Raw genomic sequence first — 23,607 nt, forward strand, 5'->3', positions numbered from 1 at the left:
CAAAGGCTGTTGGGGGAGTGGAGAGAGCCATTACTTAATGGTTCCCAGCTTTCAAAGGTGAAATAACCCCCACACTATGTGACAATGTCTCTCTCTCTTTTTCTACACACACACACACACACACACACACACACACACACACACACACCTACCTTACCCCCTTCTGTTCATGTTTGATGTTCTTCTGCTCTTGCATTTCTTACCATACAATTGTAGGTCGTTTCTTCTCATATGTTATGTATTTTCTGAATTTTATTAGCAAGGTTTCCTTGCTAATAGCAAAAGTAAAATTCTACTACTTTTATTGCTTTCTAAAATAGACAATTTAAGCAATTTAGAGTGAATTCAGCAGTATAATTTATGATTTTAGCTTGTGTAAAGAAAAAGCAATACATCATATGAGATATAAAAATATGTTTTATGTGAAGTCATACATAAGTCTTTTCACAATAACTGTGAACAGAAGTTTTTATATATGATATTTATTAGAATTTAGCTGATTTTTAATACAATGGGCACAGAATATTGTTTAAGAAACAAAACAAAAGCCAAATACTATACATTTTTGAAACATTGAAGAACATAAACTAAAAAAAAAATATTTAGATAAAAGCTTGACTTTCTCTCTCCCCTGAAATTTCTCTCTCTCCAGATTGCTGGAGGTCAAGGATAACAAAAGCATGCATGATTCAGACAAACACCTTTTGAACTTTCTCCAGGAAGACTTGGCAGTGTGAGAACTCAGGGTTTTCAAGGGAATGCATGCAGGTGGCTGCTTCTCCAGACATCTTGAAACAGTTTCCGTGCCCAGCAAGGAGGCTCTGGTGTCAGAATGAGTCTTGCCTGAGAGTGAGGGAAGGCGAGTACGCAAATGACACACATGTATTACTTCAAGAGTGATGCCGACCACCTAAAAGGTTAGCAGAGCAGAATCTCATTATCCTTCTCTCAGAAACTGACTCAAAAGTAGAGAATTCCACCTAAAATATGTTGTTTTCTTTGTGCTCTATTTACTGGAGCAATATTTGTCTTGGTTTCTATAATAAACTATTAAGGGATATAGGATATAAGATTTTACTATGCAAGAAAACAAAGACAAAAGGTAAACTGTTGACTGCAGGTAGGTTTATGACAAATGTTACCGGCAAGATTTAACAACTATCTGTGCATTGTTAGTGAGTGAAAATCTTGGATTTTCTAGCTTATGAAGTCCAAAGTAAGTTTGTAAGAGTTTGTAGTTTAAAATTTTACACTCATGTCATTCCTTGTTTCATGTTATATTCTTAGTCCCCATCCCTATCTTTTGTTCTCTTGAGGTATCCTGGACGCCCTTACATTCCTTTTTAGAACAAGAAAGAGTTGTACATATAGTGTGAATTTTACACAATTATGGAAATTTGGAGATGTTATCATTCACTGATAGGCACAAATTATAAGAAAAGCTGAAGTCATTAGCCAAATAAAGGATTAGAGTTAACAATGAAAGTGAACCTAGAGTATAATTAATGAATTCTCTAATTGCTCTTCCTGTGTTAGTTCATTAAGCCTGACTCTCGGCTGGATTTGTGGGCATCTGTCTCCAGCATCTGTCATCTCACTGACTCTGCAGCTTGACTCTATTGGAGCCTGGGAAGAAGGCTGGGTTTGCCTTCTTTCTCTCTGCATTTCACTCGGTACTCTGAACGTGCTGGAAACAAAAACTGTTCTTCCATACGTTGATGCAATGGGCAGAGCCACCTTGAAAGAGGTTTAACCAACCTAAGACTTATATGAGGAGACTGGAGACTGGTCAACCTTGACTAAGTCATATCCTTAGCTTGTCAGTTCCTAGCCATGTGTCATTTTTGGGAGCAGAGCCTAACTGATGAGAAAGTGGGAAGGCACATATCCACTCAGAGAGATGACCATTCATGGCAGCACAGCCATAGTTGTGTGGTTTTTTTTTTTTTTGTTTGTTTGTTTGTTTTGTTTTTTACTTTTGGGAACAAAAACTTCTAGGTCAGTATGTAATCTGCACCGCATGACCCCTCCCAAACAAGAAATGTCTAAATTACGCTCAGAGGTTAACAGCTTGGTATATCCAGAGCTGATCCGTAGTCGGTATGGTTAAGATATCTTTATTCAGATAAACACCAGCCAAACGCAAGCCAGAGTGTACCAGGGGCAGCAAGGCAGCCAGGCCAGAGAGACGGGGCCCCCATGTGCCTGCAGCCCCTTAAGAACCTAATATGAGTCATCCTGACCTCATCTTGACCACGCCCTGACAGGCGTGGTCAGGCACACCTTAGGAGGCATGGTTATGGTGTCTCCCTACAATTCCCCTTTTAGTCTAAAAGAGGATTAAAACTTAATAGTGTAAAGTATCCAGAATTAACAATCATAAAGGTGAAATTCAAGAAATCTGCTATTGCACATCCTAACCATGTCTTTTTCAGCTAAACCCTAAAGTCATCTGAAAGAGGTGTCCAAACCTGAACATCTCCTTCCAATCCCAACCATAAACAATAGTAAGGAGATGTTCAGGTTTGGACACTTCTTTCAGCATGGAGAAATTTTTGTTGTAGTCTTTAGCAGACTAGTGTTTCAGATAACACATGGGTAATGGGATGAGTAGGAAAACCCGGAAAGCAAAGCCACAGAAAGAAGAAATAGGTGGATGATATCTCATGTAATCGGTGAGTTTACATCTAAAATAGGATAGTTGTTTAGGATTTCATCAAGAAGAAACAATAACATTTCAGCTAGAATTGTTGGCTGGCAGAAATAAACCGAGGATGAATGAGTTTAATACTGGAAATTACGTTGGTGGACACCATACTGGGTTAATTTTTTAAACATGTTGGTGGTAATTTGGATACTCAGCTGAAATGAATCCAGAAAATCAAATTTCAGAGTCAGGGAAACTGTGTGACACATCAAGGTTAAAAACAAAAAAAAACCAACAACTGAACAACTGATACACACACACACACACACACACACACACATCACATATATACACATACACATACACACACACACACACACACATATATATATATACACACATACACACACACACACACACACACACACATATATACATACACACACACACATATATACACATACACATACACACACACACACACACACACACACACATATATATATACACATACACATACACACACTCACATATATATATATACATACACACACACACATATATACACATACACACACACACACACACACACACATATATATATACACACATACACATACACATACACACACACACACACACACATATATATATACACACATACACATACACATACACACACACACACACACATATATATATACATACACACATACACACACATATTTACATATACACATATACACACACACACATATATATATATATTATATGTATGTGTAGTGTTTGTGTACTACTGCCATTTTCAAAAATAGTTTGTTTTTGCCTGCACGTGGTTGTATATAGAGGCTTGATCATGAATATCACTCTTCCTGGTGTCTTGGGACATACTTGGGATGCTTCTGACTCCCAGTTGCATGGATTTGTTGGGAGGTACTCTTTTGTATAGACACTTGCTATATTTCCAGCTGGTTGGAGGATGAGGGGTAGATAGAATGAACACAGGCTAGAGAATGAGGATTTACTACCAGTCAAGTGACCTCAGTAGGTCTTGTCCTTGTTCCACCTTGGTTTGTCAAAGAAAGGAGTGAAATGGCTGATTTCCCAAATTTCTTTCCAATTCTGACTCAGGTTGACATCTTTTTCTAGAGAAATGCTCTTGCTCCATAGGGTGGTAGACTTGCAGAATTTCTTTCTCTGGGTATAACTGCCCTTCTTTCTATGAACTGGGAGTCACAACTTCTTCTTACTTTAAGTTGTCAACGAAGATAAATTTTTGAGAGCATCTGAGTGATTGATCAATTCGGAAGACCCCATTTCACCCTCTTATGAGTAAACTATACTTGCAGCTTCAGTCACTCATTCAACAAATCTTTGAAATGCTCTCTCCGTGGGCATGTCACTATGAAGCAGATAACGTAGAGGACAGGAGAGAGTGGTCCTTGTTCTCTTGTAACTCAACTGAAGGTAAAGTTAAGTCCTGTAGTAGTTCCAGATAAAAGGATTGCATCTCCTCTCTCCTGGAGGATATTTGATGTAGTCCATTAGACCCTAGATTGACAGGATAGAGCTGAGAATCTTGGGAGATTGAAGAAGCTGGGGTTCAGTAAAATTCCTTCCCCTGGGGGAGACAGAAACAACATTTAACTCCTTTCTCCTAAGGCCCCAAACAAAAAGATTCCACTGAGTTAATCCTGAGGGATCAAGGAGTTTATTGGGCTTGCTTTCATAGCAGGGTGAGCATGGGTGCCAAGGAGCCACAATGGAAAGTTTATACCCAGCATGGATGAACTCCTTTCCATGATTTCACCTAACCTGTATGTTCTAGTTCTTCCCTTAGATGCTGAGGCAGGATTGTATCCAAATTTCTGTGGGGAAGACTGGTTGGAACTGCAGGTAAGGATCCAGGGACTGACCCCACCCTCTCTTATGAGGGAATGCCAACAGTCAAAAAACCCTGTTGTGATGATCTTTTGTAAGAATTGCTACTCCCATGAAGATGGTGGAGATTTTGACATGGAGGATGGCATTTACAACAAAGACAATAAAACCAAGTACTGAACTGATTCCACTAAAACAAACTCTCCAAAGTGTACCCTAGAGTGTCAAGAATCCTTGCTCCCCCCGCCCCAGGATGAGATATGAACAACTTGGAGAAATACTTTGGGGAAGTGAATCATTGTCTTATTTCCATTGTGTTGACACTGTAGATCAAATGTGTCTAATTGTTGGCTTGGAATGAGCACAATGTATTTTATGTCATGTATTAGCTGCTTTTCTATCGTTCTGAGAAAACAGCTCTGCCAAAAGCCACTTACAAAGCAAAGAGTTTATTTTGGCTTATGGATGATGATGGTGAAGGTATGGCAGCAGATGGCATGGGCCAGAAGCTGAGAGGTCACAGCAACCACACACAGGAAGGAGAGAGCAAAGTGAAAATGGGGCAATGGTATAAATTCTGAAAGGTCACCCTCAGTGATGAACTTCCTTCAGCAGGGCTTCATATCCTGACAGTGTCATAACCTTCCAAAACAGTGTCACAAACTGGGAACCTATGGAGCCTATGCAGGATGTTTTTCTGAAAAATGAAGCAAAAGCTGGGTCACTATTATTTGGAATAAACACTGTGGTGGTTTGAATGTGATTGGTCCCCTGCAACCTCATAGGGAGTGGCACTATTAGGAGGTGTAGCTTTGTTGGAGTGGGTATGGCCTTGTTAGAGGAAGTGTGTCACTGTGGGGACAGGTTTTGAAGTTTCCTATGCTCAGGATACTGTCCAGTGTCTCAGTTGACTTCCTGTTACCTGAAAGATATAGGACTTTCAGCTCCAGCACTGTCTGCCTGCGTGTTGCCACTCTCTGTCATACTGATAACGACTGAACCTCTGAAACTGTGAGCCATTCCCATTAAATGTTTTCTTTATAATAGTTGCTGTGGTCATGGTGACTCTTCACAGCAATTAAAAACCCCAGTTGAAACAAATATGATAACATGATCTGTAATATTGCATATTATAACTATATGGTAGTCATGTGATATTTGTTTAATTGATACGAAAATGTTAATAGTTTAACAGCTAAATAGCTCTAGTCACACACAATGAAATTTCAAAATTTCAAAAATTTTATAAAAAATTTGTAAAAAATACAAAGTTTTAAATGAGTGGTCTTGGAGGAAGAGGTAAATATGATCAAAATGCATTGTAAAACATTTTTAAAAAAGTATTTTTTTTAAAAAGAGAAAAATGTTCTATTTCACCAAAAAATGAAGAAATGAAAATGACAATAAAGTCACTGATTTTTGTGACAGATGACTGGGTCCCAGGGTGTTTCTTGGACTGCCTGGGATGATCTTGAACCTCTAGTCACACGTGATCCTCTTGTGTCACTTTTGAGTAGCTGGTGCCACCTCATTGAGCCAGAGGTATCAGATTCTCTTACAATTTAGAAAGTATTTTTAAAGGACAAAAGAAGCAATGCTTATCAAGGTGTATGATGGTGGTGTGTAATAAGATGACTGCCTCTTGTATACTTTGCTTATAATTCCTTATGCATTTATATCATTCTTTGAATGACATTTGGCTATGTTGATTGTAGATATACAACCCAGGCCAGAAAACTTAGTTGAGAACTACTTCCTGTTGTTCACCTTTTGCTTTGTGTGTGTGTGTGTTTTTTTTTTCCGTTTGTTTGTTTGTTTGTGTTTTTTTTGCTCTGGGAATGGATCCCAGGCCTTGCTTGTGCTTGGTGAGTGCTCTCCTATTGACCTCAATCCCTTGTCTCTTGATCTGGCAAGTCTTCCACATGCCAAGGAAGAACATTCTAGAAATACAAACCCCTACCTCACATACAGATAGCCACCACGATAACATTTATAACATGAATCTGTAAGGAATAATCTAACACTGAATTAGTAGGAGTTCTATTATTATATTAATTTCTAGAAAAGCTATATATATATATGACTATATTTATATAGCCATATAAATTCAATTTTCAAAGCTTGCATAACTGGGAGAATTTATATAAATAAAATAAAATAAAAATAGAGTGCTCTGATTGCCTGGCATGCACCAGGACCTGGAATCTTTCCCCAGAACCTTTAATAATAAAAGTGTTTCAGGGCCTCATTGATTTCTAAAACCAAGGTCAAGTAAGTATAGAGGGAAAAAAGCCTGAAAGTCATATTAAAATAAAACCTTTCTTAGAGTCTTGGTGATATGTCTGTTTTCTCAGACACAGGAATGTTAGTAGGGTATAGACGGAAGTTTCTGGTCTGCCAAGTCCTGCAGCCATTAAGTACCAAATACACACACAGAGTCTTACATTAATTATAAACTGTTTGGCCTGTGGTTCAGGCTTCTTATTGGCTAGCTTTCTCTTAATTATTAGCACATTTCTATTAATCTATGTATCTCCACGTGGCCTTGGCTTATGGGAGAATTCCTGGAGTCCTGTCTTCCCAGTAGCTCATGGCATCTCCGTGGCAACTTATTCTCTGCCTTCCTCTTCCCATACTTCTTGTCTGGTAGCCCCGCCTATACTTCCTGCCTGACTACATCCTGCCTACCCACTGGTTGAAACAGCTTTATTCATCAACCAATAAGAGAAACATATATTCACAGCATACAGAAGGACGTCCCCCATCAGGTGAACCTAGATGGGGTGAAAACCCCCAAGAGCATGGGAAGGACTGGTGGGAAGGAGGAAGGCTCCCCTGCTGGGGTCAGAAGCCTACACTAAGTCCACAACCCAGATTTTGACTCTGAAGACTGGAGAGTTTCTAGTTTGGGAAGACACCCAAATAGGTTCCAAGATCTGCTTTCCTGGGGAGGGAGGCACCATGGCTAGGTTAATGCTGTCTTGGGGGGACACATGCTTCTGTGCATCCACCTGGCTCCTCCACCCTGGCCTTTTAGTATTGATGACTCTAGAGCAGCAGTTCTCAACCTGTGGGTCATAACCCTTTTGTGGGTCAAATGACCCTTTCACTGGGGTCGCTTAAGATCATCAGAAAACACAGATATTTAGATGAGGGCCCATAAAAGTAGCAAAATTACAGTTATGAAGTAGCAACAAAATAATTGTATGGTTATGGGTCACCACAACCTGAGGAACCCTGCTAAAGGATTGCAGCATTCAGAAGGTTGAGAACTGATGGGGAATGTACTGTGTATGTTTGTCTTATTGATTATTGAATAAAATACTGTTTGGCTAATGGCAAGCAAGGACTAGGAGTCAAAGAGGATTCTGGGAAATGTATTAGAGAAGTGCTAATCCAGTCAGGAAGTGACATAGCAAGGAGACTCATATTTAAGCGAAGGAGACACAGGAAGGGTCCTCTTTTCCCCTCTGCTCCTGCTCCAGCGGCACGATGTGATCCACTGGCCAGGAGGACGCCAACAAGGCGTCCGGTAAGATAAGTCTTATAAAATATATAGATTTATGATAGTTAAGACTGAGCTAGCAGATGAGAATCCTAGTCATTGGCCAAGCAGCTTTGAACCTAATACAAATTTCTGTGTATTCATTTGGGCCTAACTCGGGCGGGCGGCTGGCGTAAAGCTCACACGTGGAGGTGGGGCTCAGTAGCTTTTGGCGGAAAGATTTATCGTAACAGAGAACAGCTGCTCTAGAGGAAGTGGACTGTTCAGACTCTCACGGGAAAAGCATGTTAGGTGCCTTTAGCTTGGAACCAACACTTATACATTCTGTGGAAGTCTGGAAAGGCATACTTATTTGGAGGCGCTCTTAGTAAAATATAATCATGTGCCAATGGCTCTTTGTGCAGTAAAGAAAACTATTCCACACATGTAGGCAAGTACCAGCTTGTGATGATAGATTCCGTGGAGATGTCGGATGTCTCAGTAGTGTCTTGCTGGAAATTATCTGTTTTCATGATCTAATATCTGCTAGGTTTGAGGGAGGTGATCGTGTGGATATGTGTGTTTCCATAGATGGGGGAAATGCCAACATTTTCACATTTTCACCTGTAGAAATGGATTCAAATGGTGCTTGTGGATTTGCCGGAGAGCTCTGTCATAGTTGGCAGTATCTACCGAAAAGTGCATCTGAAGGAGAAGCTGTGTTGGTGGCCATCTTGGTTGCTGCTTCTAGATGAGGGTTTTGATGGGCAGTTTTAAAACTGGCTCCAGTTGGAGGCTCTTGGGAAGAGTTGGATAACAGCTAGCATGTCACACTTGAGCTTGTCACCTTTTCAGGAAAAGCTAGTCTATTTTCTAAGTCCAGGAGTGACAGGATTATGGTACTTTTGGCTCTGCTGTTTTGCTCTGTAGCCGTTGAAAGTGTTTGTATATTTTATAAAGCAAACAATATCATAGAGACGCTCCCTGGACTAGTAGCCTAGGCTTTACTGTGCATGTGTTCTGTGGGCTTTAGCTCTAACTGGCATAGCTCCCAGGGCTCTGGAAATGGGAGTAGGCACAGTAGAGGACAATGACACAGCTGAGGGTGACACAGCTGAGAGGGCATGTGGGTCCATTGCTACCCAGGATGGAACCATCTTACAGGGGATTTTCTGTTAGCCAAAAGTGACAATTCCATTCAGAGGGCAGAGCTGGCCAGAGTGTCACCCAGTGCTGTATAAGATGGGAGTAGAATCACTGTGTCCCTATATTGTCCCTTCTCATGAGGCCTGATATTGGAGCTATCATGGAGAGCCCTGCTCTCCTGAGCCACAGACCACTAGTTTCTTCCAAGCTTTGTTCCTAGGAATCTGAACTCTTAGAAGAGAGAACACTGTAGTGACATCTTGCTTTGCCAGTGAACTTGCAGTGGTGGCCACATCCTATGGGTATGGTTTTAGGTGTTCAGATGTGACCACTTATAAGGTAGAGAAGGGGCTGGCTCCATCTCTTGGGTTGTGGTAAGAGCATTGGCAGGGCAGAGATTGCATCTTATGTAACAGGAAGACCAAGGTGGTTATTTACTATTATTTTCATAAGTGCTTCCCTAATAAGTACCTATTTATCATTTATCTTGGGTTTGGTGGACTCATTTAACCCCAGCCTTCAACTGGCACCTGATGTGGGGCGATTTAACATTCCCTGTGGGAGAACCTTCCGTTGCTATCTCTTGACCAGCTGAGAATCATTTTAAGTAGGCACTGCCTTCAAGACACACAGCCTTCAAGATGCACAACTGTGAACCTGTACTCACAACTGCCTGAATCTGACCATAGTACTGGGAGAGAGCCTGTGATCCAGACTCTAAGTGACAGGGTCGTGTGTGTCCCTCCTCACCCCCAGAAGCCTACCAGTAAGTTCCCTTTAATGACTGTTATACCCACACTGTCCTGGTTAACTGCGAAAGAGTGTTCTCTGACACTCCTGTTCTGCTTTTGTGTGTAGGTGTGTGTGTGTGTGTGTGTGTGTGTGTGTGTGTGTGTACATGTTTGTGAAGGCCAGAGGTCAGCCTCAGATGTAATTCCTCAGGAATCATGTACCTTGTTTTTGAGACAGGGTCTCTTAGTGTTATAGTCTAGGCTAGTCTGGTTGGCCAAAGGGGGCAAGAGAGTCACTTGTCTCTGATGGGATTGTAAATGTTTTTGATAAGGGTCCTGGGACCAAATCTAGGCCCTCATGCTTACAGGGCAAGCAATTTTCAGACTGGGAATCTTCCTAACCTCTCCTCCCCAGAAAATACTACTTTCTCTTTTTTTTTGTAACTTTTTTTTTGTTTAATTTTTTTTTTCATTTTATATACTAGCTCCAGTTCTCCCTCCCTCCTCTTTTCCTGTCACCCCTATCCACTCCTCAGAGGGTGTAAGGCCTTCTTTGTGGAGTCAACAAAGTCTGGAATACCAAGTTGAGGCAGGACCAGGCCCCTCCCCGTGTTTCAAGGCTGAGCAAGATATCCCACCACAGGGAATGGGCTCCAGGATAGGTCCTGGTCCCACTACCAGCCCTCTGCTAACATTTCAAGCCACATAACTGTCACCACGTTTATAGGGCCAAGTTTGGTCCCATACAGGTTTCCCAGCTCTCAGTCCATAGTCCGTGAGTTCTCGTTAGCTCAGGTCAGCTATTTCTGTGGGTTTCCCCATCATGCTCGTGAGCCCCCTTGTTTATATGATCCTCCTCTCTCTCTTCAACTGAACTCTAGGAGCTTGGCCCAGGGCTTGGCTGTGGGTCACTGCATCTGCTTCCATCAGTTACTGGATGTAGGTTCTATGAAGACAATTAGGTTCTGTGCAAATCCTCTTTCCTCCACAAAATCTCCAGGATTCTCATCCTCTCATTCTGGTCCCAAAGCAATCATTGTTCTTGTGATGGGGAATGTACTGTGTATGTTCATCGTATTGATTATTGAATAAAGTACTTGTTTGGCCAATGAAACAGCAAGTTAGACAGGACTGGGAGTTAAAGAGGATTCTGGGAAATGTAGTAGAGAAGTGGTGATCCAGGCAGGAAGTGACATAGCAAGAAGACTCATATTTGAGCAAAGAGAAACAGGAAGGGCCCTCTTTGCCCCTCCGCTCTTCCTCCAGCAGCGCAATGTGATCTACCGACAAGGAGGCATCCGATAAGATAAGTCTTATAAAATATATAGATTTATAATAATTGAGACTGAGCTAACAGATGGGAATCCTAGTCTTTGCCTCTCCAGTGCTGGGTTCCAGGTATGTTCCACAGTTCCTGATTTTTTCTATGGACAGTGCAAATCTGAACTTTGGTCTTCATGATTGTGTAGTCAGCATTTGCTGACTGACTAAGCCATCGCCTCACCCACTGCTTTGGCTTAAGTAGTTTAAAGTGTGATGATATCAGGGGGCATCATCAAGCCGAGTACCTTGCTTATGGCCTCTAGTATAAAGTCATTTGGGTAGATGTATTTTTCAGTGGTGGCCAAGCCCAGGGTGGTCTCTTAATGCACCCCCCACACACAGGAGAACAGTCAAAAGTCCAGAGCCTCCTGGATCCCACTACCCATATCTGCCACCTGAGCAGGGTGGGGCAGTATGAACCGGGTGGGACGGAGCTTCAGGGTAGCAGTGCTATGGAGCTGGTGGAGAGAAAAGTCTCAGCAGAGCATGAGAACCTCCCCTGTTTGCCATCTGAATGCTACTGTGGCACACTGACTGGTCAAAGGTGTATCGTCTGCTTCACTCTTCATTCTTACGGGATGTGGGATGTCCTTATCCATTTGACATCTTTAAAGAGTTCCAGGTCCCAATGAAGGGAATCACAGCTACTGATTAAGGACTTCCAGGCTGTTGACAATCTTTGTACGTATACCAACCCCTGAAATGAATTGTCTTGGGTTATGACGCTGCTATCAGGAGGCAGAATGCTTAACTTCTTTGGGAACAGGTTAGGAAGGCACTGGGACTTTTGAACACTCACTAGGTCTTCCCTCCTCTTAGTTTGCACTGTGCCTTTTCTGTCACATAATACCATATTTGGAAGGAAACCTAAAAAATTCCTTCATGTGTCAGACACTATTTTCAATGGCAGATGCCTTTATGAAAAATTGCAAACCTTATTTCCTTTCAAGGACATCTCAATGTGGGGCTAGTTCTGCCTGTCTGCCTGTGTGGCAAAGAGCAGCATACTCACATCTTTCTGTCATTCGAGGAAGAATGTGACACAGCAAAAAGATACCCAGACACTTGAGGGATACAAAGACCCTTGACTCCATGTCTTCAGGCTCAGCGTGGCCTTGCAACCCTCCACCTTACACTCATCCAAAGTGTAACACAATCTTGAATGAACACTCACCTTACTTACTAGCCCAATTACAAACTCAGGCTGGGCTCATGGAGGGACTGCCCCACCCTGCCTCCTATTCTTGCAGCTCTGTCACTCTGTAATTTTTGTTTCATTTTATTTTTTGAAATACTATATAATTATCTCAGGCTAGTCCCAAACTCAACCCTCCTTCTGAGTTTTAGGATTACAGGGGACATCCCCCATGCCTGGCTCTCTGCCATTCTAGAATCTTTCATCCTCTAGTGTCTCCAGCTCATGCCTTGCCTTCATTGCATCACACCCACTCTTACTTCACCTAACCAAACCCCAGACCTCAATTATCTCATATTTTTTCTTCACCCTTTAATCTGGGCTCTGTCATCTTCCACCTGCACCGAGCAAAGCCTCCAATTTCTCTCCTTATTTCTTCTGAGACCCCCACTAATGCAGAACACTTATTCCATTCCAGGACCACATAGACCTTCCACTTTGTCTCAGCCTTCCACAGACTTACCTTCAATGCCGCAATTTTAATCTTCTCTTCCACCCTAAGTCTGTGAGATGAGTTTTCTTTGGTTAGATGTTCTCAGAACTCAAATAGTAACATTTTTTTTTTTGAAATAAAGGGTCAGAACAAGAGCATTACTGACTTTCCTGGCTATGTGGTCTTTGTAACTCAACCCTACAGCTGAAGCAAAAAGCAACCATAGATAATAAGTAAATGAAGAGCATGGGATGTGATTTCTTAATAAAAGAGATACTGGACCATACTGAGTCTGTGAACCATATTTTGCCAGTCAGTCCTACACCATGAAGCATTCTGTGTTTTTGCTTCATAATTTTTTTATAATAGTGTGTTACTAATTATTCTATCTGGATGATTCTTTTTTTGTAAATAGTATTTTTAATGTCTGAAAAAAAATTTTAGGAACAAATGCTCTTTCTATTTATAATTTAAAACATTAGCACTTTGTAGTGTTAAATTTTTTTTACAAAATTATATTTTCACATGTCAATCCCTTCTCCCTCTCCTCCCTCCCCCCAACCCCCACAGCCCCCTCCTAATCCCCCCTCTGCTCCCCATAGAGGGTAGGGCCCTCCACGGGGCTCCCCAAATTCCACAACATCATCCTGGGCAGGGCCTAGGTCCTCCCCCATGTGTCCAGGCATCCCTTCACGTGGGATGGGCTCTCAAAGTCCCTTCTTTCACCATGAAAAAATACTGATCCACTCACTACCAGAGGCCCCATAGGGTGTGGAGACCTCCTCGTTGACATCCACTTTCAGGGGTCTCTGGATGATTCTTTGTTCCTTAGATTTCTTTTCCACAATGACAGAGACCAAACCTGTTTTGCAGCACCCACCAGGGACAACATGCATCAAAATGCAACAGTGACTCAAACTGCAACATTTTCCCATCAGATCGTACCTTCAGTCTTTGGTTTGAGCAACAGGAAGAGGCCTTTCCAGTAGAGACAGAAATTTGATTCTACAAGGAACCTGGAGCTGCTACAGGTATCTCAGCACCCTACAGAGCCTCAAAGAAGAGCCAACACTGAGAAGTCAAGGGAAAACAATAATGTTGGGGATACATTCATTCCCCAAATGCCACTTATTCTATGTAGCTTGTGTGTGTATGTGTGTGTGTGTGTGTGTGTGTGATATGATGATGATGATGATGATATGCATGCCTGAGCATGTGGAGGCCAGAAGATGATGTTGGGTGTCCTGTTTTATCATGCTCACACTAGCCCCTTTAGACAGAGCCCACTGAACATGGAGCTAGGCTGACAGCTAGCAAGCCCCAGTGATCCTGCCATGTATCCCCTCCCAGTATAGGCTTGCACACAGTTATGCCCAGCTTTTTACATGGGTGCAAAGGATTCAAACACAGGTCCTCACTCTTCTTACTTACCATGTCATATCCTCAGTCTCTCTGTGTAGCATTTGACTACTGGACTACAAAGCCTCATGAGCTAGTATATTCCTACTTATATGAAGCTATATTAAAATTTTCTCCTACCTCTCCTTCCAGGATCCTAATTTACTCAGGAGATCTTATCTATTTCTCCTTCTCAGGGGGTCCATGTATGTCTCTATTAGGGGTGCCATTGTTTCCTGGCTTTTCTGGGGTTGTAGACTGTAGGCGGTTATCCTTTGCTTTATGTCCAATATCCACTTATGAGTGAGTAATACCGTGTTTGTCTTTCTGAGTCTGGGTTACCTCACTAAGTATGGTTTCTCCTAGTTCCATCCATTTGCCTACAAATTTCAAGAAGTCATTGTTTTTTTTGTTTTTTTTTTTTCCTGCTGAGCAGTACTCCATTGTGCATGTGTACCAAATTTTCTTTATCCATTCTTTGGTTGAGGGGCATCTAGGTTGCTTCCAGGTTCTGGCTATTACAAATGATGCTGCTATGAACATAGTTGAACAAATGTCCTTGTGATATGATTTTGCATCCTTTGGGCATATATCCAAGAATGGTATTGCTGGCTTGAGGTAGATCATTCCTAATTTTCTAAGAAACTGCCATACTGATTTCCATAGTGGCTGGACAAGTTTGCACTCCCATCAGCAAGAGGAGTGTTCCCTTACTCCACATCCTCTCCAGCTTAAGCTTTCATTAGTGTTTTTGATCTTAGCCATTGTGACAGGTATTTCAGAGTTGTTTTGATTTATATTTCCCTGGTGGCTAAGGATGTTGAGCAATTCCTTGAGTGTCTCTTGCCCATTTGAGATTCCTCTGTTGAGAATTCTTTATCTAGATCTGTACCCCATGTTTAATTAAATTATTTGGTGTTTTGGTGTCTAGTTTCTTGAGTTTTAACTGCTGACCTGAGAAAGTGGGAGCTCACTGACTCCAGACTGACAGATGGGGAACCTGCATTGGACTGAACTTTGCCCCCTGAATGTGGGTGACAGATGGGGTCTTGGGCAATCTATGGGGCTGCTGGCAGTGGAACCTGTTTTTATCCCTGGTTCATGAACTGGCTTGTTGGAGCCCATTCCCTATGGAGGGATACCTTGCTCAGCCAAGATATGGGGGTAGGGGAGAGAGGCTTGGTCCTGTCCCAAATGATGTGACAGACTTTGATGATTCCCCATGGGAGGCCTCACCCTCTCTGAGGAGTGGATGGGGGGGGATGGGAAGAAGTTAGGGGAAGTGAGAGGATGGGAGGGAGAGGGAACTGGGATTGGTATGTAAAATAAGATTGTATTAAAAATGAAAATTAAATTGTTTTCTGTTGGGTGCAATGGGAAAGGCCTGATGTTTTCTTACTCATGCAATGGGGATGGTAAACTGTAGCTTGAAAGGTTACTGTAAAATATGCACAATATTCCTAGTGGAGACATCACTGTGGGGCTGTTGTAGAAAATTATTATTATTATTATTATTATTATTATTATTATTATTATTATTATTATTAATTCAAGTTAGGGAACAGGCTTGTTTCACATGTAAGTCCCTTCTCCCTCTTCCTCCCCTCACTCCATCCCTCCTCCCCCACCCCATCCATCCACCACTCCCCAGGCAGGGTAGGGCCCTCTACAGGGGCTCTGCAAAGTCCACCAAATCTTCCTGTGCTGGTCCTGGGCCCTTCCCCATGTGTCCAGGGCCAGAGTGTATCCCTTCACGTGGGATGGGCTCTCAAAGTCCCTTCTTACACCAGGGAAAAATGCTAATCCATTTCCAGAGGCTCCCTGGAGTGCAGAGGCCTCCTTATTGACATCCATGTTCAGGGGTCTGGATCAGTCTTGTACTGGCCTCCCCGACAGAATCTGGGGTCGATGTACTCTCCCTTGTTCAGGCCAACTGTTCTTGTGGGTTTCTCCAACCTGGTACAGACCCCTTCGATCTTCATTCTTCCCTCTCTTCAACTAAATTCCAGATTTCAGCTCAGTGAATTTCTGTGGATGTCTGTTTCTGCTTCCATCAGCCACTGGATGAGGGCTCTAGGATGGCATAAAGAGTAGTCATCAATCTCATTTTAGGAGAAGGGCTTTTAGGTTATCCTCCCTTTCATTGCCTGGATTGTCAGATCGTGTCATCCTTGTAGGTCTCTGGAGATTTCCCTAGTTCCAGATCTCTTCTCGGACCTATAATGGCTCCCTCTAATATGGTATCTCTCATCCTGCTCTCTCTCCTCTATTCTTCTCCCTACTCAATATCTCTGCCCCTCCATTTCCTCTCCTCTACTCCTCTTCTTATGCTCTTATTGTGGCAGCACCCTCTCCCCTACCTTCATGTAGAAAATTATTTTAAGGTGCGTTACTTTTGCTTATGCTGATTTTAACTCTGTGAAGCTGTGATTCTTTGCCTGTCTAAAACACCTGATGGTTTAATAAAGAGCTGAACAGCCAATAGTTAGGTGAGAGAAAGGATAGGTGGGGCTGGCAGGCATAGTATAAATAGGAGGAGAAATCTGGGAGGAGGAAGAGGAAAGAGCAGGAGAACAAGGAGAGAAGGATGCTAGGAGCCAGCCACCCAGCCACCCAGCCAGTCTCGGAGTAAGTGTGAAAGTGAGATAAACAGAAGAGGGAAAAGCCCAGAGGCAAAAGGGATATGGGATAATTTAAGAGAAACCGGCTAGAAACAAGCAAAGCAAAGGATTCACAAGAAAGAATAAGAGTCCATGTGTGATTTATGTGGGAGTTAGGTGTTGCCCCCCCCCCCGAAAGAATAAAGAGTAAAACCAACAACAACAGAGGCAGTGTCACCAAGATGCTGACAACCTCATGTGCTGGTGAGAGTGTGGTGTCAGAAGAGCTGTCAGTCACGGTTGATGAGGTGGTCCTGGTGGGGAAGGGGTTTGGCAGTTCCTTGTGAAACATGCATCCCCTCACCCTGTAATATGGCAACACTGCTCCTTGATATTTGCCCACATGAGCTGCTGCTGAATTCATGGGTATTAAAATATGGGAGCAACTCTCATAGCCTGGTGTTCTCATTCCATTCTGTTGCTGTGATAAAACACTGTGGCCAAAAGCAACTTGGGGGGTTCATTAACTGACATTTCCAAAGCACAGACTGAGGGAAGTCAGGTCAGGAAATCAAGGAAGACACTACACTACGGAGAAGTGCTGCTTGCTGATTTACTTGAACGTTCATGTTTAGCTAGCTTTCTTATGTAGCCCACGACCACCTGCATAGGGATGGTGTTATCTACAATGGGTTAGGCTCTCCCACATCAATCATTAATCAAAAAAAAAATCCCTAATAGAGCTGGCCACAGGATAACCTGATATGTGCAGTCTTTGAAATGAGATGCCTTCAGATAAATCTAGGCTATGTCAAATAATATCTGGAACTGACTTGGACACCTCGGGTGAAAAAATAAACCAAGGTTCATCTAGATAGCATGATATTAATTAGTACAAAGAAAGCCTTGAAAGACCAGTAGTAACATTAAATGCATGTCACCATATAAAAGAAGCCATTCTCAAGCTGGGTATGTTGGCATATAACTTTAATCCTCGTACTAGGGAGGCAGAGGCAGGCAGAACTCTGAGTTTGAGACCAGCCTGGTCTACAAGTGAGTTGTGGGCCAGCCAGGGCTACCCAGAGAAACACTATCTCAAAAAACCAAAGCCAACCAGACAAAAATGGCATTATTCAGTTACTGCACACTGTGTAATTCCAACTATATGATATGGCAGACAAGCTGAAGCAAAACCCATCAGTATTTGCTAATAGTTGGGGGTAATGGAGCCATAGATAGGAAAAGCACAGGGGGAATTTTAGGGCAGTGATCTGTTCTGTGTGATGCTACACTGGCAAGTATATGTCATTATGTATTTTCCCAAACACATACAAGGTCAACACTAAGAATGAAACTCAGTGTAAACATGGGGCCTTTGGTAGCAATGACAGGACAACATAGGTTCATAGACTATGAGCACTGTACCTCTGTGGTGGGACTGTCCACAGAGTAGATCAGGCATGTGGGCAGTAGTATATGGGAACACTACATACTCTGTTCAGGTTTGCTCTGAACTTAAAGCTGTAGCAGACTAGACAAAGTACTTCTATGTAAGATGTAAACCAGGGCTCACTTTCCCCATGGCAAACCCGTTTTCCCCATGCCAGTCTGTATCCCTTTGCTGAGCTTGTTATGCCCATGTGATCCTATTTTCCTGTGTGACACCTATTTTCTCCATGCTGAACCCATTTTCTCAATGTAAGCCCCCCCCTTTTTTTCATTTGAAAGGTATACCTGGCATTTTTTTTTTTCATACCACTTAGATTCAAATCCCAAGTCCTCACCAGTACCAAAGTGTTCCTGTGTGTCCTGACTGCACTTCCAGACTTCATTCCTGGCTACAGCTCACCTCTCTACCTTCCTTGCCTGTGCCTCAGGCCCTTTGCAGTACTTTCGAATTGAAAGCTCGTCTCTTCCTGCTCAACTTCCTGTCACTTCATTCTATTGTCTGATAGAATGCTGTGTCTCCTGGGAGGCCATCCTGGACCCTCATCTTAAAACATCAACTCTTCTTTGGCCCCCTCCACTCTTCTTCCCAGCCTGACATTTCTCTGTAGCTCGAATCACTGCCTGCTTCTATTACATTTTGTTTTCTTTGACTATTCTGTGGCTGACTTCTACATTGTCATGAGCTGCTTTAGGCTCTGGTATCCTCACCTTTGCATGGACATCTCTCCCTGTACACAGAAGCAACTCAAATATTTATTGATTGAATTCATTGCAACCAATTTCTATATGTCAACCTTGCAATCACATTAAATTCATTGCTTGACTTCCTAACACTGAGAAGAAATCTCAGTAGGTGTGCCCCCACCCTCTAACAGTTCACTCCAACGCCAAGTCACAGGTGACAGAGACTGCAACGTGTCTCATTTATTCCACATCAAACAGCCGTAACGTACAGAATATCACATGGTTCCTCATGAAGACATACTTTTCAAGAGGATTAGCTTATAAGAGTGAGATAATCCTCCTGGGTTGGATAAATAGATCTTATAGAAATTCCTGGGGCACGTTCTACATAAGGCCTTTTACTCAAATTAAATTAGCAACAAAATGAGCTTTTCTTAGAGTAAATTAAAGTTGGTTTTCCTTAACAAGCTGTTTAAAACTATCACAATCTGATAGGCAGAGCCTTCCCCCAGGCACACAGGCATCTCAAACCCTTCACACAGAACAGCAGGATGGTGGGGGGATAAGGAGAGAGAAAAGAGAAAAGGTGGGAGGAGAGAGGGAAAATATGGGGGGGGATATTGGGAACGAAAGGAGGGGGGGTAGATGAGGTGGATATTAAGCTTGCAGCTCTGGAAAGGACACTGGCCATCTTTGCGAAGGAAGGCAGATTTGCCAACATTTCCCATTTACCAGAAGGTGTCAAAGACTCTGGGAGACTTCAGGTTGGACCTGGTACCTATGTCAACCCGAAACGCCAGAAGGAGCTTGGAATGTACTGAAAAAGCAGCTCATTAGCTGCCTTCTCACCCTGAGCAAACCAAAGCTGAGAGTTTGATTATGTCACAGACTCACAGGGTTCGTCAGTAGCTGCCACCAGGGCAGTGACCTCACCACAGACACACTCACAGAATACACACAATACTAAAGCTTGCTTCTTACCTACAAAAATGTTGGTCCAGATGATGCGAGTCTAAATCCATCCCCCCACCCCCTGCCTCTCCCTTAGGTGCAGAACCATGTCTGCTCCGGACTGAATCACACTGCTGTGCAAATATTTTACTTTCATATATCATCTGTAGCAAGTGTAATACTGAGATTTAAAGGTAAATAACTAAAGAAATTGCAGTTGTGTTATCAGACTGGAAATCCTATCACTGCAAATCAAATTTTGCCATGTACAGCCAAAAGCAAATAGTGGTTTTAGTCACAACCCATTTTGTGGGTTCTTCAGACAGTTATATAGACAAGGCTGTGATTTTAGTCAACAAATAATCAAATGAAAACGTACTTCATAGGGGTTATTCTCAGCTAAAGGCTTAGACTCTCTGTCTTGGAATCCTATATTTTATTCACCCCAGGAGGCTTCAGGATTACACTAGAGGAAATTAACATTTTTGATATGATTGAGAAAAAGGAGAGGCTACCCAAATGGGCATATTAAGGTATAGTAAGGCTGTGAAGGGAGCAGGCGTCACTGGTGATGTCTTTGTAGATGTCTCACCTGATGTGTTCAGGACTAGGGCAGCATCTCTTGTGAAATGGAGGAGCAGGTGGAGCACCGCAGGGAAAATCAGGATGAAAAGCTGCTCACTCACTCATCCGCCAATCACTTGAAGGCAAGCTCTGAACTAGGATTTGGGAAGATGAAACAGTCTCCTACTCATCATTCACTTAGGTGTTAGCACCTGGGCACCAGCAATGTGAAATGAGCACTGCTCCATGACACAGAAAAAGCACCCCTTTCAAGCGAGATCTTCTATTAAGAGAATCCCATCTAACATGGACTGGATACGATCCATTCAAGACTTTCACTACACTAACATTTTCTTCCTACAGGACCCCACAAGGCTATCGTCGTCCCATTTCATCAGGAAGTAACTTAGAGGTTGTTACGCCCCCTTCCCCCATTGTTGTCACTTAGGACAGTGTATATACCTAGTTAGGGATAGCTTCCTATTGTTTATGGTTGGGATTGGAAGGAGGTGTTCAGGCTTGGACACTTCTTTCAGATGACTTTAGGGTTTAGTTAAAATAGATAGTTATGATGTGATGTAAGCAGACTGTTGTATCTTCTTATATTGTATCTTTATGATTGTTAATTTTGGATACTTTACACTGTTAAGTTTTAATCCTCTTTTAGACTAAAAGGGGAATTGTAGGGGAAGCTGTAGCCACGCCTACTTAGGGGCTGGCTACAGGTGTGCCTGACCACACTTGCGAGGGTGTGGTCAGGGTGACATAGAGTGAGACTTTCAGGGGATTGCGTTTCTCTTTCGGTTTCACTTTTGTATTTGCTGGACAGACTGCTGCCACGCCGGCTGGCTTGGTTGCTCTGTAAGTAAGGCTTTTCCCTATTAAATACCCTTGTATTTCTACCTGACTCCGTATTGGCAATTTCCCACTTTACACCCCTTCCCAGTGGGAGTTGTTCTGTAGCTCGAGTTATTATGAATAAGGCTTTTATGAATATTCACGTGTATGTACTTCTATGGACAAATGCTTTCATTTCCCTTGGATAAACACCTGGGAGTGGGCACTGCTGATTCATGTGTAAATATTTAGTATTTTTTGAAATCTTAAAGCCCACCCCCCAATGCCACACCTCTTCCAACAAGGCATACATAACGTGCTAAGTCTCCCAGTCTATGACTGATGTTTTTATTATTTAGCGATTCCTTTCTTTTTCCCTCCCCTCCCTCCCACCCTCCCTTCCTTTCTTATTTTATTCCTCCATTTTAAAATTTAAATTAGAAACAAGATTGTTTTACAATCCCAGTTTCCTCTCCCTCCCCTCCTCCCCTGCCCACCACTAACACCCTACCTATCCCATACCCTTTCTGCTCCCTAGGGAGAATGAGGTCTTCCATTGGGGGGGGGTTTCTTCAGAGTCTGTCATATCCTTTGGGATAGGGCCTAGGCCCTCCTCCATGTGTCTAGACTGAGGGAGTATCCCTTCTATGTGAAATGGGCTCCCAAAGTCCATTCCTATGCTAGGGATAAGTACTGATCTACTACAAGAGGCCCCATAGATTTCTGAGACCTCCTCACTGACACCTACATTCATGGGGTCTGGATCAGTTCCATGCTGGTTTCCCAGTGATCAGTCTGGGGGCCAAGAGCTCCCACTTGTTCAGGTCAGCTGTTTCTGTGGGTGTCACCAGCCTGGTTTTTTCCACTTTGCTCATCACTCCTCCTTCTCTGTAACTGGGTTACAGCAAGACAAATGGCAGCCCACAGAATGGGAAAAGATATTCACCAACCCTATATCCGACAGAGGGCTGATCTCCAAAATTTACAAAGAACTTAAGAAGTTAATTTCCAAAACACCAAATAATCCAATTAAAAAGTGGGGTACAGAACTAAATAGAGAATTCTCAACAGAGGAATCTAAAATGGCTGAAAGACACATAAGAAAGTGCTCAACATCCTTAGCCTTCCTGATTTTTTAAAGCAAGATCTTCCTGCTTTGACATCTCATGTACTGGGCATGTAGACATGTATACCATACCCATTTGTATGCAATGCTGGAGTCAAACCCAGGGTTTCACGAATGATACAGAAGCACTCCACCAGCTGAGCTGTTGGGGCCCATAAAGATGGCTCTGCTTCATCTTGCCTCAAGGTCAGAGAATTCAAAACTGTCCTTGGTAAGTCAAAAGACCTAAAAGTCTAAGGCTTGGCTACTGCAGGATGTCTTATCTAAATAACAACAGACTTGGGCTGAGGTGTGGTTACTCTTGACCCTCAAGGCCTGATAATGGGAAATAGAATCTAAGGTGTGGTTTCCTAGTGTTTGGAGGATTAAGGAAGAAAGTCAGTTCCTTATACATGATGAAGTCTTTTGCCATGTCCCCCTTTTGGTTGGGGTAATTAAGAATGTTGAAAAATAAACTTGGGGTGTTCAGTATTCACTGGATTGCCCTCTATCCTGTGTCTCTTCTGTCTTTTTCTTAGCATCTTTACTTGCCCTTTCTCAATCCACACTCCCCCTCTCAGGTACGAAACAGGCAAATTGGCTGGATCCGACTGAAGGCCCACAAAGATGGGTTCCCACACTGAGCTACATCTCCAGCCCAGTGGTGCCTTCCAAACAGTGAAAATTTTCACTTTCAATGAAGTTCATTTCTTCCCCTTAGTCATGTTCTTGGTATCATATCTAAAATCTTGGCCTAACCAAAGGCTACAAGTGTTTTTGTTATTTCCTCTAGAGGTTTTATCGTTGATTTCACATTTGTGTCTGTGATCCATTTTTGAGTCAATGTTTGCAGATGATACAAGAAATGAATCAAACTTAGCATCAGATAGGCACCGCAGGTCATTTATTCACTCACCAACCTAGCATTTGTAAACAAAATAACATCAGTATGTCCCAGCCAGCAGTTGTGTCCTCTTCCTCCACTTTCTGCCTGCTCTTGATGGATGGATTTCTCTCCTAGAAGCTAGACATAGTCATTTATTTTAAGTAGCTTTCCTGAAACATTTAAAATTCCTGGCTTGAGAAATTTGGTAAGGGTGCTCAAGTTTGACACCTTAGTTCAGTCTTTGGGACCTGCATTGTGGAAAGATAGAACTGATTCCCACAAGCTGTCCTCTG

This window comes from Cricetulus griseus, chromosome 3, assembly GCF_003668045.3.
Source record: "Cricetulus griseus strain 17A/GY chromosome 3, alternate assembly CriGri-PICRH-1.0, whole genome shotgun sequence".
Lineage (NCBI taxonomy): Eukaryota > Metazoa > Chordata > Mammalia > Rodentia > Cricetidae > Cricetulus > Cricetulus griseus.